This window comes from Pteropus medius, unplaced genomic scaffold (assembly GCF_902729225.1).
Source record: "Pteropus medius unplaced genomic scaffold, Ma_sr-lr_union100, whole genome shotgun sequence".
Classification (NCBI taxonomy): domain Eukaryota; kingdom Metazoa; phylum Chordata; class Mammalia; order Chiroptera; family Pteropodidae; genus Pteropus; species Pteropus medius.
Genome location: NW_024342473.1, coordinates 12,987,258 through 12,994,890, shown reverse-complemented (window position 1 = coordinate 12,994,890; position 7,633 = coordinate 12,987,258). Strand labels below are relative to the sequence as shown.

General features: G+C 38.3%; 2 non-coding genes across 2 annotated transcripts; both read left to right on the top strand.

The window, feature by feature from the left end:
• The first annotated feature begins 1,840 nt into the window (after nucleotides 1-1,840).
• LOC120604749 (U5 spliceosomal RNA) lies at nucleotides 1,841-1,956 on the top strand. The gene has a single exon (XR_005653402.1). It is a non-coding gene; the product is annotated as a U5 spliceosomal RNA (small nuclear RNA).
• Nucleotides 1,957-7,381: 5,425 nt separating this feature from the next.
• LOC120604752 (U5 spliceosomal RNA) lies at nucleotides 7,382-7,497 on the top strand. Its single transcript, XR_005653403.1, has one exon. It is a non-coding gene; the product is annotated as a U5 spliceosomal RNA (small nuclear RNA).
• Nucleotides 7,498-7,633: the final 136 nt, after the last annotated feature.

The following is a 7,633-nucleotide window of genomic DNA, read 5'->3' as shown; positions in this document are numbered from 1 at the left end:
GAAGGTGGCAGCTGAAGTGAAGGACCCAATGTAACTGCACAGACTGCTTGCCCATGAAGTCTCCACCTGTCTACAGCAAACTTCACACTTAACGGCGGTCCACTAAAAGCTATGATCAGAATAAGATACTGTAATCACTTCAGTTCAATGTCTGTATCAGAGTGCCCGATGAGATATGTAAAACAAGAAAAAGAAATAATAGAAAGTATAGGACTTGTAAGGAAAAAATGAAGTTATCAGTGTTGATATAAGAAACATCCAAACCTATAGAAAATTTTAATGAGTTTATTTGAGCCAAACTGACAACAATAGCCAGGAAGCAAAATCTCAACAGATTGAGAAATGCTCCAGAGAATGGCAGTTTTGCAGCCTATTTTTTATATTAGAATCAATGGAGGAAACATAAGGAGGGTTACATGATATCCATTGTTGGTAGATTAAGTGGGCAGGGGAAAGGAAAGCAGGGAAATTTCTGAGATTGGATAAAAAGTGAAAAGAAGGGACACATATTTCTTTTACACTGGTGGGTACAGGGGAGTTAATAATTAACATTTACAGCACATAGAGATGGTGTGGGGGGGCGGACAAGATAATAAGGGATTCTGTGGTCTCATTCGCTGGTGCAGTGGGTTGTGCCCTGAGGGGTCTGGAAAAAAAGGGATTACTCTGACATTCCAAGAGTATGTTATCTTAGATGCAAAAAGACAATAGACAGTCTCACTTAAGGTAAAGATTGACCTTTGTCAAGAAAGCTACAGGCCCAGGAGGTGACTATTCACCATGACCTACTTTAATTAGGAATATTTTACATCAGAACATCCTATGTGGTTAATTTTAGTATTTGAGTTTGTAGGTCCACCATGCTGGCCTCCCCTAAGTTTGTCCAGTTTAGTATATGGTCCCTTTTCGTCCACATCACTTTCAGATGATATACTTTTTACATATAACATCCAACAGAATCTACAGAGAATCTATGAGAACTAGAGTTTAAAATTGCTGAATGCAAGAGCAATAAATAAAACTCAACTGCATTACTGTATACCAGCAATAAGCAACTATAAATTATAATTTTAAAAAATCTACAGTAGCCACAAAAACTATAAGATAATAAGCGTAAAGTAAATCTAACAAAAAATTCTTATGGTCAAATTATAAAAGTATATTGAAAGACATAAAAGTAGACCCAACGAAGGGGAAGATTGCAATGTTCATGCATATGATATACATGAATATAATAAAAAAGTAATAAAATGAAACCTTGATGCCTCCCTCCCAGTTTAAGAAAAAACATATTGCCAATACCTTTGAACCCCCTCTGTGGGCCTTTCCCCAGTCACAGCCCTCATTCCCCACTGTGGGTAACCACTATCCCAAATTTTGTGCTCACCATTTCTTTGCTATCCTCGTGGCCTGCCCTGGCCCCAATTATCACAAAATGTCTTTACTTAAAAGATATCTTACTCAAAGTCCCAATGTATGAACAGATAAAAGCAGAAGTTCTCTCTAGTTGACTAGGATGGGGTTTAGATCACAGGCAGCCAAGCCTCCACTTTGACCCTTAACTGGGGCCTCAGAGCAAAATTTGAATACTAAATCATTTCCGGAGTTTAAAGGGTGATTATTCAGATCTCATCTGCATACTGATGACATGCTGCAAACAGTACAATTGTTTTCAGGAAAAAAAAAAAATTTTCTTTCTCGAGTTTCCTAGGTTTGAAGATATTATGTTCAGTATTCCTTGGCTAAATTTCTGCAGGCAGTAACTCTTGGGATAATTAGCCACCATCAGTGCAGTAGGAGTTACAGTTTCCTGAAAAATGAGTTCGGGGAAACAATTACTATACTCTGGTTTCTCTTCAGATCGTACAAATCTTTCGCCTTTTACTAAAGATTTCCGTGGAGAGGAACAATTCTGAGTCTTAACCTAATTTTTTGAGGCCTTGTTTTCACAAGGCTATCTATGTTGTTTAAAAATAGATGAAATGTAATAACTCTAGGTTGTGTTTTGGTTAAGTAACAAGAGTGTTGTGTCTTGTAGTTCTTCTTGTTATGCAAACGTTCTCCCGACAGCAGCATTCATTCACTTGAGTACTATTTACCACTTTCCTGCTCACTATTCCATTCTGTTTAACCTCATGAAGCAATGCGGTTTTTTACCTTTTCCTTTTCCTGCTTTGGAACTATATAATAGCGTATACTCTGGCGTTCATACTCCCTGTTCACACAGTTGTTCATATTCACATATTCTGCTCTCCATAGTTGGCTCGTTTTCATTGTGGCTCTCTCCAATACAAACTTAACTCGAGGTACAGATGGAATTCTGAATTTTATAGAAGCCCCATTAAATAAGAGAAACAGGTAAAATTGATTTTAATACAGTTTAATCTGATAGATCCAAATGTTATAATATCTGGATGTCCTTAGTATAAATAATTATTGAGATGTTTTACATAATTTTCCCCCAACTTTAGGCCTTGCTTTGGCAGAGCTAATCTTATTTAAATAAAAGACTTAGTGCACTTTCTTAACAACTCTTTCCTTTCTATGAGCTGTTATTTGTTGGAGTCGTTGCTCAGTTCTAGTTTATTTTCTTTGCTTAGGATGAGTCTTCAGCATTTAATGCTAGTTATATTGGAAAAGATTTGTAATTCTTCTGCACCTGAAGGGTTCTGAATATGCAGTGTGCTTACCAAACGCCTTGTGGGTAACCAGACTCCAAGACCCTGTCAGCACACTCGCCCTTGCCCCTTTCTCACTGCAATCCCTTCTCTAACCCAAAGAGTCAGACACCAACCTGACTTTCCAAGGTAATCATTTTCTTGCTTTTCTTTCTTTGTCCCCCTTCCTTCCTCAGAGAATTTAATAGGAGGGCCACTGTATTAGTCAGGGTCCCCCAGAGAAACAGAACCAACAGGTTATATATGAATACATAGATTTATTATGAAGGACTGGCTCATGCAATTATGGAGGTTGAGAGGTCCCATGATCTGCTATCTTGGTGCTGGAGGCCCAGGGAAACCTGTGATGTAGTTCTAGTCCAAATTCAAAAACTTGAGAACCAGAGTCGCCAATGATGTAAGTCTGGATCTAAGGCCCAAGAACCAGGAGTGCCGAAGTCCTAGGACAGGAGATGAATGTCCCAGCTCACACAGAGAGGGTAAATTCACTCTTCCTCTGCCTTTTTGTTCTATTTGGGCCCTCCATGGATTGATGATGCCCACCACATTGGTTAGGGTGATCTTCACTTACTCTACTGATTCAAATACTAATCTCTTCCAGAAATACCCTCACAGATACATCTAGAAATAATGTTTTACCAGCTATCTGGGCATCCCTTAGGCAGGTTGACACAAAGTAGATCATCACAGCCACCTTCATCTCTGAGTTTCATCCTCATAACCATCCCATGTGGGAAGCCACTCTATGTGCTCTGTTGACCATTTACAACTCAGAGTTCCCTGGACTGCTTTTGTCCTGACTGACAGGCTCAGCTTGCTTGTCTCTCCTTGGACAATAACTCCTGCCCATTGTCTCTTTCTTGGGTTGTTTCCCTCCAAGGCTGACAGCCAGGACAAAAGAATTCATTTAAACTCAGGAGAAATGGATGCTTAGAGTGCTGCAGGTCACAAAGGCAGAAGGTGGATCTGGGATTGCCATCCATGCTTCCTTTCAGTCCCAGGAATCTTCACATTGCTTTAAGATTTTGGTCTCAGATGTCTCAAGATTTTCCCTTGGGGTTCTCTGTAACGGAATGGGGATGGGGGTTAGGGATGAGGGATGCTTTGACCTAACTTTAGAAGAGAAAAGACTAGACTCCCATCTCCTCCCCCGGCGAGACAAAACTCAACAGTACAGTCCCCTGGTCAAGTGAAAAACCAAGCCCAGGACATTGCTGAATCCCTAGTTCTGTTCTGTCCGATGTGGTAGCCACTAGCCATGTTGACTATTTGAATTTAATTAAAATTAAATAAAATTAAAAATTCAGTTCCTTAGACACACTAGTCACATTTCAAGTGCTCGGTAGTCACATGTGAGTAGCAGTTGCCATTTTGGACAGCACAAAACACAATTATTTTTATTGCTGCTACCCTAGGCCAAGAAGCTCCCAACATCCACACCCAAGGCAAAAATCACTGAACCACTCTCACTGACACAGGACAGCTGACTTTGGTTCCAGCATAAAGGAGAGGTGGCCAGGTGAGTGCTTGACTTTCGGAGATCTTCTTTCTTGCCTTCCTTCTGCTAATTGCGCTTCTCCCACTTCACAAAATAAAGGTCTTCCTGTTGTCCACCCTAAACCTCACCCAGGTGCAATGCTGGAGGATAGAGAAACATTCAAATCTCCCAACAAATGTCAATTTAAAATAGTTGTATCCATTCTGAAGAAGTCAATGAGTCTGGACAATAAATTCTTTTGTAAATTAAAAGATTTTCAACAGAATTTTTTTCCAACAGAATTTAAGGAAGACTTAATCCAGTTGTCACCTGGTTGTTTATTATATGATAGTGAGTGACATTGTTGAAACTCCTTCCATCTACTGATTTATGGGAACGAGGTGTCTTAGGTTACAGCTAGAAAGTGAAAAAAAAAATAACATTGGAACTAAACCCTCTCTCTTCTAGCAATAAGTAATATGTATCCATCTAATTAAGAAATCAGTTCCAATAACATGACACTTTTATGTTTAATAATCATCAAAATTTATAATATATTTATAGTGAATTCATAAAGCATGTATTACTAATAATTGTAATAATAAATCAGCCCAAGAGAAAAACATTAATGCATAGAACTTTAAGGTCAAAGGATGTGGAAAAAGTTTTAAAATTCAATGTACTTATTTTGTCATCAAAAGTATGATTGAGTAATCAATAAAACACTTTCAGGTATAAAAATATATTTGTAAGTGGAAGTGGAAAAACAAGTTCAAGAACAAAAGGAATTATGTTAAAAATTAAAATAAAAAAATTACGACGGTAAGTATCAACTCTCTTGGGTATTTACCATTGTTTACATTTAAAAGTAATAAAATAACTGAGAGTATGAATATTTACAATGCACAGAATATTCTTTCTTTGCATCTGTTTAAACATATATCAGTGCTTTATCCCCTGGCCAAGCCCTGTGAGGTATAGTTATTAGCATAGGGCAGGAACTTTTCATCTCCCTGGGTCTCTAACTTTCCATTGCATTGTGAAATGTAGCAACCACCCAAAAGAGTATCAAAACATGTGTTTGCATGGATGAACCTTGCAAACATTATGCTAAGTGAAAAAGGCCAGTCACAAAAGGCTATAGGTTATCTGCTTCCATTTAAATTGGCCAACCAACCACTGATGGAATATATTTGGGGGTGGGGGGGAATGTTACATTGTTCTTGGTGTACTTTGTAGTTAGACCTGCAATGGTTGCATTTATACTGGACATGTACTGTACAAACTTCTTTCTTGTCATTATTCCCTAAACTATCAGTATAACAATTATTTGCATGGCATTTACACTGTATTAGGTATTATAAGTAATGTAGATATGATTTAAAGTATATAGTCCTTCGATAAATGATTGAATAAAGATGTGGTACATTAAGAAAAGATGAAATACTGCCATTTGTGACAACATGGATGGATCTTGAGATTACCATGCTAAGCAAAATAAGTCAGACAGAAAAAGTTGAGAACCATATGATTTCACTCATATGTGGGATATAAAACTGAAAGCAACAAACGAACAAGACAAAAACCAAAAACTCATAGACACAGACAACAGTTTAGTGGTTATCGGAGGGAAAGGGGAAAAGAGAGGAGTAAATAAGGGTAAAGGGGAAGAAATATATGGTCACAGAAGGAGATTTGACTTTGGGTGGTGATCATGCAATGCAATATACAGATAATGTATTTTTAAATTGTACACTTGAAACCTATGTAATTTTATTAACCAATGTCACCCCAATAAATTTAATAAAAATTATAAATAATTAAGTATATAGATGTCTGTAGGTTATGTGCAAATACTATGACATTTTATATATGGAACTTAAGCATGCAGAGATTTTGGTATCCACGGGGGTCCCAGAACCAATCTTCAGCAGATACTGAGAAATGACTATATATGAAATGTCCAGAATAGGCACTTTAGAGACAGAAAGCACATTAGTGGCTGCCAGAGTCTTGGGGGGCGGGGGGTAACTGCTAATGAATTGTTTCTTTTGGGGAGTGACAAAAATGTTCCAAAATTAGATTGTGGTGATGATTGTATAATTCTGTGAATATACTGAAAACCATTGAATTATACACTTTCAGTGGGTAAATTGCGTGGCACGTGAATTATATGCAGTAAAGATATTTTTTAAATATACAGTATTTGAAAAATTTAAATCAAATACGTGTCAAATATGAATACTTGTTAGCTAAAGAACCAGCAAAATGAAAAACAAACATGCCAGCTCAGAGGTGTCAAACTTGGGAAGCGGACTGTTTACACAAGCAGCTGGGGGCGGGGAAGAGCTGCAACTTCCTTTCCCAAGGTTGTTCAGTTACCACGGTTGGAGGAGTCGGTGTAGGCTGATAGGATCTGGTAGCAGAGAGCCTCAGAGGAGCGAACAGCACATTTTAAAAGTACAGGATAAGGAAACGCGAGGTCTGAAAATAGAATACAAGATTTCATCCCAAACAGTGGCATCAGGTGGGGAAGGAAACCTGAAACCCAGCATGCAAACTCCAGATTTAAACAGGACACTGCCAGGGACTTTTTTCAAACGGCAGACAAAAATGCAGACTATTCAAAAGTGTATACTCTGGAGGTGCACGTGTGAAAAAACAACAAACCAAACACTCGTGCGTCCACCACGCAGCTTAAGAAAATTGTCGGACTTTGAAAACCCCTGTGTGTCCTTCCCTAGTCACACTTCTCACTCCCTATCGAAGGAAGGAACTACCGCCCTGAATTTTAGATTAATCACTTACTTTCTAATTCTTTTTCAATTTAACAGCAAAGTTTTTAATTAACAGAAATCAAACTCCGATGTATAAATGCATAAAACATAAAACTCGTCTCTGATCAGGACGGCGTTTAGGTCTCAGCCAGCCAATCTCCGCTTCGCCCCCTAACGGTGACGCAAGGTACCGTGTGAATACTAAGATATTTCCCTAATGGCAAAAGCAACTCGCCTGATTTGCATACCCACAGTGCACTGCACCAAGTACAAGTTTAAAACGACAAAACTTAAATTTTTCTTCCACTTATATTTTCTAATAGTTAGGATTTTAATTACAGAATAACCTGGGAATTTTTATTCCTGCACTGATTCTTGGCGTTATCTAGCCACCGTCAGCGCACAAGGAGTTTCTTTTACCCGAGGTGTGAGTTATAGGAAACGGGTTCATACTCTGGTTTCTCTTCAGATCGTATAAATCTTTCGCCTTTTACTAAAGATTTCCGTGGAGAGGAACAACTCTGAGTCTTAACCCAATTTTTTGAGGCCTTGTTCCGGCAAGGCTACTTATGAAGTTTAAAAAAGAGATCGAATTGTATATAACGCTTTTCGCTTTGAAGTTGCATCACAAATCTGCGGTATGGCTTGTTTAGTATTTTTCTACTTGCTGTGGTAATGGCTTGTCATCGCAATGTTGCGCG